Source organism: Cupressus sempervirens, chromosome 11 (assembly GCF_028749045.1).
Source record: "Cupressus sempervirens isolate cs-2001-9-10 chromosome 11, ASM2874904v1, whole genome shotgun sequence".
Lineage (NCBI taxonomy): Eukaryota > Viridiplantae > Streptophyta > Pinopsida > Cupressales > Cupressaceae > Cupressus > Cupressus sempervirens.
In genome coordinates, this window is record NC_143128.1 from 742,881,228 (window position 1) to 742,894,190 (window position 12,963).

Genomic DNA, 12,963 nt, shown 5'->3' on the forward strand with positions numbered 1-12,963 from the left:
AACCAATCTTAAACTAGAAATAATTGATATTTTAGTCCTTCTGCATAGGTTAAGAGGTGAGGTAGAAGCCTTAATTTTTTTTGAGAAATACTTCTTCCTAGTTCAAGTTATATGCTCAGATATCTAGTACATTGATTTAACTCAAGAGGTAAGTGAAATTCTATCCAATGCTCTCCAGGCTAGCCAAGTTTTACAACACATTCTACATGTCTTCCTTCTTGATTTACATACTAGTTTCACTGCAATTATGGATAGGCCTTCCAAGATTAGAAGATTTCCTTGATGATGTGAAGTCTTATGAGTTTTACCCATGTCACTAATTACATAATAGTTATGCAGATTATGTTAAGGTGAATAATGCGTTTACCATGAGAATTTGTAAGAAACTACAAGGATGCCTAGATAGAAGATTCAATCCCAAAGCTATGACCACCATTAGTTAGTTTGGATGTTACTTTATTCAGTTCTCATCATTTTCTTATTTGTGTCTTGTAGCATTTGATGGTTTCCCCTTGAAGCTACTGAGGTATCCAAGTGACATGATCATGTTGATCAAGATTATATGACAAGCTCTACAAGTGAACATCGTGAGGGGAATCTTGAAGAAGAAATGGTACAAATTCCCTATGAAGGTTGGAGCCTTAAGTTGCAACAACCAGTCTGATGCCAAGAACATGATGAAGATGTTCGAGGAGAAATATAAGCTTGACATGTATAAAGTCCTAAGGCCTATGTTTGACCCAAAAAGGTATGCCATATATGTTTTGCAAATTAGGAGTGTGATAAATCATATCACCATGATAGAAGATTATTGGGCCAATTGCAAAGATGAGTTCAAGAGTCATGATTGAGCCTTCACCAGATTGACAGTTGATCAAGTGAAGATGTATAAGGTGAATATAGAAGTAGATGGAATTGAAGATAACAATCAAAATATGTATAGCAATACTTATTTGACCAATCTGAGGAACACTCCCATAAGTTCAGAACCCTTTGAAGATGTTGTGGATGATCTAGATATGACAATGGCCAGAATCTACAAGAGAAATAGAAAGTGGGTCGAGTGGACCACAACATGATGAAGCAGGAGCAAAGGCATTCCCACCTAGTCCTCCCCAAATGTAGTTTTACCTTCATCCTCTCAAAGTGGTGCTTCAAGAACAATCCTTCCTCTCACTCAAGGACCCACTCAACTAGCCAGAGGAGGTGATCAGCCTACTAAAAAAAGCATCCCACTTGATAAGAATTGTTATGATGGTTCAGTGCCGGTGATTGGAATAGTGAAAAAAATCAAGAAGAAGGAGGAAAAAGAATGGAAGGATAATGCATTCATGGTGGCTCTCTCACCCTATAGTAGTCCAATCCCATCCATAAGTGCCACATTACACCTACCAAGTAGCCCCTAGATACAAGTGGTTAATCTTGGAGATGGTGGGAGTAGTGAAAGTGAATCTATAAAGTTAGATGAAGTAGCAAAGAAATCATCTAAAGTAGAGAAGTGTCTGAAGTGGAGAAAGTCTTTGAAGCTCCAAAGCTCATTTCCCTAGCTTCAAAGAATCCTTTCTCTTTAGTTTGAAGGACATTGACTCATGTGAAGAGGAAAATATTTAGTGTAGACATCTAAGGTAATTGACATTGAGTCATGGCTTGAGAATAACTTAGAAAAAAAGAGGAAATTGGAGAGAAGAGGGAGCCCCAAACAAAGAAACTTTATCTCTAGCTATCCATTCTAGGATGACATTGAGTCAAGTTAAGAAGTAGAAGACTCTGTCAATTCTCAGCCAAGACCTTGATACATGACACTTAACTATGGCGATTACTAAGCCCAACAAGGAGGGGAGAATTGAAGACCTAACTATAGATGACTTCACATAGTAGTCTCTAGACCTCAGAGAAGTTAGGCATGACACAAAAGTGGGCCTATGGAAATCAACAAATGAAGTGATAGAGGGGCAACTTGAGGGTCTCAAAGTTTCCAAAGTCAGGATGAAGGAGAAGATCTATGAACTTAACTACTTCATTATGCAACTAATTTCCTCATTAGAAAATATCTTGGGAGTTCCACCTACTAGTGACCCTACAACCATTGATATTCAGGCTATCATCTCCTAGTTGCAGGAAGAAAAGTATTTTGGGAAAATTGGTAGAGATTGGATTGTAAAACTCAATCTTGAAGGACTTTCAGTAATAAAGTGGGTAGGCAATGCAATACTAAGGCTTGAGATAGAAAATGACAATATCATAGTGAATAGGGAAAATTTGTCCACAGAAAAGGCCAAATGCAAAGAATGCATCTCTCTCTTACAAATGATCATCCAAATGAAGGCTAAGGTAGCCGTTGAAGCCAACATTCTATCAAAGGGAGATGAGCCTTTGTTTGAGTGGCAACAAAGCTTACAATTCAAAGAAAATATGATTTCCACCACATAAGAGAGAATGAAGGAGACAAAGAGAAAAGTAAAAGAGGAATAGGATATGAACTATGAGTTGCTAAAGGGCCTACACACTGACTCTCAAATGAGTGGACACGGAAAAGGAGTAGTGTGAGTCACCGTTATGCAAAAGGATTTCTTTGACTACGTGGATAAGTTAACAGATAAATCCTCCAATCATCAAAACAAAGTGTTTGATCTTCAACAACTCAGCATATGAATACATGTGGAAACAAAGGAAATATAAGAGTGATTGGATGTAATCAAAGAATTGGCAAGAGAACACTCCAAGTGGTTTATTTGATACACTAACATCCACGTCGTCAGACATGAAGTACTCATTCTGATTATCATCACTGCAAAAGCCTATAAAGAATAATTGGAGAAGAAAAATAAGGGGAAATGATGTTGTTCCTGCTCTCTTGTATTTTGGTTATATATTTGTAACTGATAATTGGATTCTTTCCATTCGTCAATTTTGAGAAAGAAGATGAACAAACTTGTTCTTTTGTAACAACTCATCTTGAAATCCTACATGTACTCATTTCAAAATCAATGAAAAGGTCAAATAATTTTTGGTGTGAAATATTTCATGTTGTAGAGACAAGTTGAAGGTGTTTTATATCAATTATTTACTATTCCATTGTTCATAATATTTTAAGATATCTCTTTCAATTGAATTGAGTTATGGAATAAACAAAGTTTTGTTCCCCTGTTCAATGAAACAAACTGAAGATAATAATAGTGTTATTGAAGGTTAAAAGATATTTTCCCCTCATTATTCCTTAAGTCAGTTTTTTGCATTTTAGAATTATAATTTTTTTGTTAAGTAGTCATTCCACAGATAGATTTTTTTACTATATCATCAAATTCTATGGGTTCATAAGATGTATGAGTTCAAAAATTTGATTAGTATTAAGACTTGAATCCTTGCCTGAGTTAGTTAGGACTATATAGGCCTAACTTGGTTAACCTCTTTTGTTCTCTAGTCAAGAACAAACCCCTTTTAGAATTAGGAGTAAACAATTTCATTGCAAATCATAACCATAAGGGAGCTGTACCTATAAAATTTAGAGGGAAATTAATCATTTAACCATGATTTCCTAACTATTTTAATAAGTTATTGTTTAGAAGTGTAAGAATCTTCCTTAGGGAAGAATTTACTTAAGATCAAGGAACTCAAAACACAAGCACAAATTAGACCAGAGTATGATCAGAATAACTGTATAGTATTCAATTCTATGTACAAGTACAGTAGGAGTGCCTCAATATAAAGGCCCTTGAGATGCATCTAGAATGCATTGAAATCAGCATCATGATAAGTCCAACAACTAGGCACATGTCCACTAGATACGGGTTATCCTCCATTATGCATGAAAGTAACTACAATGATGTGAGGATAAGCCTACAAAGGTGAAACACACACATCAGTGTTGTAGACAACATGTGCTAAATTAGGAGTGCAAAAAACTATGTTGTCTACATGACAACTTAGTGAATGATGCAAACTCCTGTGGTGTAGACACCATGTGCATAATTAGAGTTGCATACTTTTATGTTATCTACATGACAACTGTAGAAGATGCACAAACTCCTAAGTGTCTCATAAAGAGAAATAATAAAATAATAAAATAATACACTAGCCTAAATAAACTTAGGTAAAGTGTAAATAGTAAATGCCTATTTACACCAACAACCCCCCTTAAGTGCAACTTAGGGGAATGCACTTAAGCTCACTAATGCATAATGGGTCCTGACTACTAGGCCATGTTAGGTACCCATGTAAAAAAGCAATGCTAGAATGATGCAATGCAATCTCTCATAAAATGGAGAAAGAGGGAAAACCTCATGGGAAAAACCCTCCTCCAAAAGAGAGATAAGTACAATAAAGAAAAAGAAAGAGAGAGAAGAAGACCTCATAAGAGGAAAAAATCCCTCCCAAAAGAAGAAGAAGATGAGAGAAGTCAAGGGACTCCCCTATCTGCAACATATCGCACCACGCAAATGAGTATACTTGACCTCAGTGAAGGGTTTGGTGAAAATATCAGCGACCTGCTCTGCTGTAGGACAATACTGAAGTGCAATGATCTGCTCGTGTATAAGCTCTCTGATATAGTGCATGTGAACCTCAATGTGCTTTGTCTACTGATGCTGAACTGGATGCTTAGAGATTTCAATGGCACTTTGGTTGTCACAATGAATAACTATCAGCTTAGGTAGATCAAATCCAAACTCCTCCAGGATATGCTGCAACTGTAGACACCTAAATCTGATTCCACTACTTCGGTAATCTTATTTAGGTATCTCTAAAGGCATCATTAATTAAATTCCTATTTAATTAATCCTTTGCCATCCCCTAGCTAATTAATTTAATTAATCATCTATAGTCCTAATTGATAAATCAAATAACCTATTATTTATCAATTAATCCTATTCTTCTATCTAATTCCAAAACCCTCATTTATTAAATAAATCTATTTGATAAATAAAGCCCTCAAATCTAATAACCCTTAAACTATCCTAAACCCCCTTTTTAGCCTAATCCACCCCATCTACCCATACTAACCTAGCTTAGCCACTAACTCACCCACCCTCATGAATGCCATCCACTTGCATATCTCTAACAAGCTTAGTCTAATCCTAAATCACCTCTAATCCCCCCCAACCTTGTCACATTCCCTAAGTAAGCTTAAGACTTTCCTAAGCCAAACAAAGTCAACAATCTCAACTTCCTCCAAAATATCCCAACCACTAAGCTTTGAATGTTCTTACAAAGGCCATAAAGACTCTTACAAGCCCATTCATTGCTCTTACAAGCCATTATGAAGGGTCTTTATGAAGATATTATCCCTTGAGCCTCCTTTTTTGACTCATCCATCCCCTTGCCTCCATCCACTCACCCTGTGACATGTGTCACTCCCTGGTTGGTGCTAAACAAGCACAATCCATGTGCTCCCTTTTGAGTGCATCCTAACCCTCCATGAGCTTTTCTCTATCCTTGCATCTTAGCCCTCAAACCCTCAAGCTCTTTGCCTATAAATTGAATCCCCTCCCAAGCCATTTCATCACAACCTTTGAGCTAAAGTTATAATGCCATTTTAAGACCAAGTTTTACAACAAAGCCATCATCCACACCTAAATCCAAATCCTCCATTGAAGCATAGTTTTGAGAACCTTGAGCATACATACCAAATTTAAGCAAATAAACTCATCCCTAAATCAAGTGACCATCCTCATTAGGAGAGCCATTCTATGACTCATATTCTCATTTGAGGGTTTTACTTTGTCTCTCATATATGTTATGATTTTTATGCTAGTTAATGCTTTGTTCTCTTAATAGATTAGTATTTCTTGCTAACATATTTCTCATATACATTTTGACACGCCTGGTGGGACCCCACTATGGGTCATTTAATCATCCATTTCTATCTATATGTTGTTTTTTTCTAATAATCTAATGTTTCTTGTTGTTTGAGTGAGTTGTAGGGCGTTTCACTTGTTTTTGCAGGTTGAAGAACGCACTTGGGAAGAAAAAATACCCTCTAAAATTCAAAAATAACAAAAAAAAAAAAATTCTAAAAAAAATCTTCGCATTTCAGTTCTTTTCACGTAGTGTCATCTCCGCAGATTGGGATCTGCGCCTGCAAACTGTCATCTCTGCCAGCTACTCTGTTGTCTCCACAACCAAACTAACATCTCTGCAATTTGGCATCTCTGCCTAGTCTTCTGCTGTTGGTACCACCACTAGACTATCGTCTTCGCAGATCAGTATCTCTGCTAGCTACTCTGTCATCTTCGCAACCTAAACTATCATCTCCGACGCCGCCAACCTGAACTGTCCTCTCCATCGCCGCCAACCTAAACTGTCATCTTTGTAGATCAGCGCCTCCACAGTTTGGCATTTCAGCTTGATTTTCTATTTTCTGCGTTTCCAACCTAAACTATCATCTTTGCAGATTAGTGCCTCCATAGTTCAGCATCTCTGCCTCTTTCTTTGTCATCTCCGGAGATCAACGTCTCTGCAGATTAGCATTTTCGCAGATCAGTGTTTCCACGGTTTGGCATCTGCAACAGATGAACTGTTGTCTCCGCCTGTCTTTGTTGCATTTCTATTTTAACATCTTTGTTTCTATACTTTATAGTTTTTTTTTTTTTTTTAAAGAAGAAGTATAAATCAAATTTTAACTTTTGGTGGTTCCATAGAGTAGAGGTTTTTCTAAGCATTTTTATGCTTAGGAAAAAGAACAAAAAAAGTTGATTTTATTTTTTTGATAGTTAAGCTTCAAATTTTGAGATTTTTGGGTTACTAATCAACTTGACTTTTTTTTTTTTTTGTAGCTATGGCAAGTTGTAGCACATATGAAACCACTAACTATGTTTCTTGTAGGTTCTCATATTGCTAAAATGAACTTGAATATTTAACCATCTTTTTCTTTGAATGAATGTTGCTCAAACATAATCTTGAATTCCATGGATTAAAATCAATCTTTCTTGGAATGCATTCTTAAAACAAACAAACTCAATCTTGAATGCAAAAAATCAATTAACCATTGCAATATCATCACACTTCAATTTTTGGGCATAAAAAGAACCTAAATCCACATTTTTGTAATCTTCTAAGTTATAAAAACTAATAAAAATTCCTTGAGTGAGTTTGTAGTTGGACTCACTCTCTTTAATCACCCATCAATTTAACCATTGGGTTCAATCTCAGTGCCATCTATGGGGATGGGTCTACCTAAGAAGGTGTTAAGTGCTCCACGCAAATCAAACTCCACTCACTTGAGTTTTTAGTGGTTTTTCTAAGTTAAAAAATCTCTTGAATGCACATTAGCTTCGCTAAAACTTCATTTGGGTATAATAATTGAACAAATCTTGACGTAGAGGGCCTCCAGGTGCGCGCTTGACAAATCGAGTTTCACATATCTTTGTTTTAGGCTTAAAACAAACTCACACTCAATCTTGAATGCCTAACAATCAATGAACATCGCATGGTTTTGATGCATTTTCAATGGCGTTCGCATTTCTTATGTTGACGATCTCTCAACTTCCATTATGTTGACGAAGCTGTCAAGTTGGAATGAACATTGTATGCCATAATCACGACTGTCTTCAATCATAACTAGCAAAATCTAAATCATCAATTGGAATGAACGCCTGTGTTTTAAAACCCAAGATCATGTATGTGGTCTTGTTTTACACTTTTTAGGAGGCTTGCTTGGGGATTTCATCACCCCTTGGATGACCTCAACTCCAGCGTTCTGGCGGAGTATAAAGATCGGGAGGTGAATCCAAAGACACCTCTCTTGGAATCAAGATTTTGTCACTTGGGCTAAGCCTCAAGGAACTTTATATCCTTGAGAAGTGAAAGAGGAGAAGTGGGTTACCACTCCTCTCGGCTGTGTGACATCTTTTTGGTTTCATCTACGGACTTGGGCCTCACGTACCTTGGGTATATCTAGGACTCCCTAGCTAAACAAAATTTCATCCTTGTAGAAAGCTTTTGAGGATGTTGGTGTGTTTGACGTGCTTGCTACAAAATTTTGTCTGCTTGTTTGTTCATAGCTTTTGAAAGAATGTTTTCCAACTTTGGTCAAAATCCCAAAAAAGAAGAAATCTCCTAGCTCAATGCATACTTAGCATAGTCACTGCCTCATCAGAAAATCATCCAAGCTCCCTCGCCACAATCTTATCTATCTAGTTCTTTGCTTTAGAACAATCCCAAATCCAAAGTCCATCCAAATCACCCCCCCCAACCAGCTAGCAACCCAATCCGAAATCACACCCAAGCCTTTAAAGAGTTGTTGTCACTCTGCCAGAATTTTCTATCCAATCAATCCTACCAATCAACCAATCTCACCAAGGTTATCCCTCTGACGGAGCATTGTCTAGGGTAATCTAGCTTTTTGGGATCCACAAGTGGTCAATCTCATGTCATGCCCATAGGATCATTAGTCTATCCTTAAGTTGACACAATCTCCACCAATCCATTGCATAGGAAAGAAAAACTCTCACTTTTTGACAGCATGCCCTTGAAGTCTTCCATCCATAGGAAAGCCAAAAATCTCTAGCCAATCCTCCTTAGGTCTGTCATACAACTTTGACTCTCCCTAGGAAATCCTTCATTAGCCAATCCAAAATCTGCGCTTAATCCAAATCCAATCATGAGCTTCTGTGTTCATCCATATGCAAGACCCCATCCCCATCTGACTCATCATCAAAACATGAAATCCCAAACCTATCATGATGTGTTTAGTCATATTGTCTTTGCTCCTGCCACCTCCTATTCCAATGATGATGAAAATCTTGTTGACTATGACGGGTATATTGAAAGCCTTAGAAACATTTCCCCAAGCATCCCCCAAAATCCACGCATTCTTCCAAAATATCTAGTCATGCCATATGATATCCCAGCTTCTCCTCCATCACCCAATCAACCAAGCTTCCAATCTTCCACCCCCATCACACTAGCTATTCCTGTCAATCCACCTCCACCTCTGACATACGAGTCTCCAAGGAATCTCCTAGAGGAAATACAAGAAAAGCCGCCTCCAACAGTCGATAAGCCATGTCATCTAATGCAACCATGTGAAGTAGTCAGTGATGAAGCTTCCCCATCTATAATATTGCCTCCATCTCCCATTGCTATCATCCCCAAACCATCCATCAAATTGCTTAAAATCCTTCCACTTCTCGCAAGCATCAAAATCCCACCACCTATCAAATCCATCCAAATCCTATCCACATCACCTCCAAGCATTTCCCAAATCTCCTGTAATGACCCTTATGCATCCATCTTCTACTCACCCATCTCCACTACCAAATCTCCCATCTATCCATCCACTACCTTTGAAGAATCCATCCCTTCACCTCTTATCGCACCATCCACTCCAATCCAATCCTATCAAGATCCTACCCAAAAGCATGTTGACATCCCCCAAAGCATAAATGAAGATATCATTGTACCATGTATTCCATCCATAGTGCAGTCACTATCCCCTCCATCTCCAAAACCTCAAGCCATACCTCCTCTACTGCAGGATATCTTTTCATCCCATTAGCTAAATCAAGATCCTATCCTACCATCTCCTCTACTCCATGCTTCCATCTTACCACCTATCCAAGCTATTCCACCATTTATAATCTACCCTCTTGGTTCACTTACATTAATCCATGGCGGCCTCCTCCCAACAGAAGAATTAAGAACAATATCTCCCCGTTGCAATACATCTGATAAAGCATTTCCACCATTTTTCGCAAGCAAAAAGTATCCTCAGCTAGTTCAAATGCTCAATCGATGGTATTATCAAGGTCAAGGTTTAGGACCACAAGAGCAAGGAATCAGAATGCCTATTATTACACAAAAGAATCTAGGATTTTATGGTCTTGGATATGTATCCAAAGACTCACCATCTAAAAGTGTTGATATACGCCATCCCCAAACCAAGCCTATCTCAAGGCCCACCACGCTAGCCTCCCATCACTCCTTCAAGAATTCTTATGTCATCCCCCCTCCACCACCTTTGAAAACCAAAACAACCTACCATATCCCCCCTTCATTCACTAAATCCATTTTGGGTCCCTATGTCCCAAAATCTACCATCCTCCATCCTCCTATCAGCCGTCATAAAAATCCTATTCCATCCATTCCTACGCAAGATCAAAAAAGGCACATATCAGGGCGCATCATCCATCATGATCCCCCTACATGCTCTTCCATATCCTATTCATCTCACAAAGCTTCTCCTAACCATCTTCCCAAAGCTTACCACAACAATATGAATGCCAACTTCAAAATGCATAAAGCTAAAAATCCGCATCATAGGCAATCATATGTCCATTCTAAAAGACATACTCCAAAAAGGAAAAATCCAATCAAAGAATGCAAAATAATACAAAAGCCTATGAAAAGAAAATCCAAAACCATGTGGATCCCAAAGAAAAAAGTTGAAACCCAATGCATAATGGCATCCACCATTGCTAACCCACCATCTAGTGATTCGTGTCCCCCATCTCCTAACTCCATCTTGGGTGCCTATATCCCCAAGCGTGCTTCCAAAAATCCACCATCAAGCCCACATCTACCATCTATCCCCCATATGCTCTTTTCACACCTTTCCCAACATGTGACAATGTTGATCCTGTAAGCATCCCCATCTCATGCTCCTTTCCAACCTTTTCATCCCTCCATCTCCTACCATCAATCCCATCTAATCCAATCTATTGCATAAATCACACATCCAGTGTACCAATAGCTAGCAACAAAATTGAACAATCCAACAGCCAGTGAAAAATCCCAAAAAAGCCAAAAATAGCTGAAGAAATCCAAAATCATTCGAGCTAAGTCCAAAGTCAAAAAGTCAAAAAAATAAAGAAAAATAAAGCGTCCACTGGTGAAAACTTGGCAATTCAAGTGCCTTGGACAAGTACCATGATGAAAACTTGGCAAACAAGCGTCATGTGTAATCTAGCCATCCCCAGCTTAGCCTATCATCCTCATGCTTTTGGTCACATCTTGTCATCCAGCTCCATTTTCCAATTTATCCACCTATCTTTCATCCTCCACCTTTTATCTATCACCATCCACTTATCTCCTGCAGCTTTAGCCAATCATCCCAGCTATCATCCATCTCCCTAGTGTCTTCAGCTTTTCCATCCTAGCTTCAAAACTATCACATCCATCATAAGACCTCCTTTCGCATGTCATCTTTTGACTGGAGGCACTGTATTCCTTAGAGATCTTGTCTTGTCCATCCTCCCTTGTCATTGGTATCTCACTCTAGGCTATCCTCATGCAAATCCAATGTCATCCTCTCATTAGCCATTCACTCTAGCGCCATCTATTAGCTCAACTACCACCAACCTTAGCATTGTCCCCATCCTTGGTCGCACATCTATCATCATCATTGGATGCATCCTGCCAAATCCATACCTTTTGCTATCACCCCATCCTTAGCTTTCACATCTTGCACAACATCGAACCATCCCGCTATCCTATCATCTTGAGCTTTTGCCTGCTTGTAACTATCTTGGTCAGCTTTAGCTTGTAAATATCTTGGTCAGTCAGCTTATACATCCTCTTTAGCTTAGTACCATTGTATCTATCTAGCTTTTGTGTTAGTTCCTCCTTGATCAACATCTTGCACACATCGCACAACCCTTGGTTAGCTATTCCAATGCATCCTTTAGCTAGATCTCCTATCACCAAAGTGTTATCCTTCTTAGTTTAGCTTGCCAGATGCATCACTCATCTAGATCCATTAGCTTAGGTGCTCTCCGATAGATCCTTTCAGGATATAGCTTTCCTCATGTTTGATCTTGGTCCGCTAGTACCTTGTCCTACCCATCTCATTGGCAAATGGTTCTCTTTTGGATTTTCGCTTTCTTTTGATTTGGAATCTTCCCTTTTGGGTCTTGAAGTATCTTTTCCAAACAATGTTTTTTTTCCCTCCTCAAAGTTGCCATGATCTTCCATATCATGGGATATTGCGAATGGGGCAATCTGAGTGTAAGGTCTTGATCAGGTCTTTTGTTCATTTTTCTTTTCTGCTTGTGGGTTACCCAGTGTTGGTTCCACTCTGATTCTTTCGAGATTCATGTGTGATGCTGGGGCAATCCTTGCGTGTTTGTTTTGAGTTAGTCCGTTAGTCCTCTGGACAGTTGGTGAAAAGGCCTTTATGTTCTTGGTAACCTTGGCAATTAACCAACAGTCCTATAGCAAATCTAGTTCTCAACTACATGGTGGTACTTCTCTTTGAAGTATCCCCCCGCTCAAAAAGCTTCAATGGTTTCCTTTCATCTCCATTATCCCCCATCCATATACAACATCTGTCTCTCCTACCCCAGCTTATGCATTAGTATCTCTTTGAATCAATCTTCACTTTTAGCTTTAGGGATCTAAAATCCTAGTCTTAGGGATCCACCAATCCAATCAATCCACTAAGCCTCATCTTTTGAGATCCACAATCCTAGTCCTAGGGATCTCCGAAACCCATCTTCCACCAATCTGACTCTTTGAAATCTTGTTGCATCAGCTTTATAATCCCCTCATCTATCTCCCTATCCTAGATTCCTTTTTATAGCGCTCCTCTCCTTCATCCTCCCCCCAATCCTGAAAGTCTTAAGCATATTTACTCTTGTGCCTCTAATTTTCCCCTTTATCATTCTCCTGTAGTGAGAGTTTGAGATAATTTAGCCTCTTCTCTTAAGCCACTCTTCGTCCTCCCATCCTGGATTCTTGTATTTTTCAAGAAGCCACCAAGCCTCATTTTCTCTCCTCGCTGCCTTCTTGAGGGAGCATCATCTAAGTCTAGTCTCTCCTCTTCTTATTCGAGACTGGGGCAACCTTGTTGCTAAAACATCTTCCTCGTGTTGTCTTCATTCGAACTTCTTTGAAATAGTGTTGTTTCAACACTATGTCAAAGAGGAGCAAAATGTAGACACCTAAATCTGATTACACCACTTCGGTAATCTTATTTAGCTATCTCTAAAGGCATCATTAATTAAATTCCTATTTAATTAATCCTTTTGC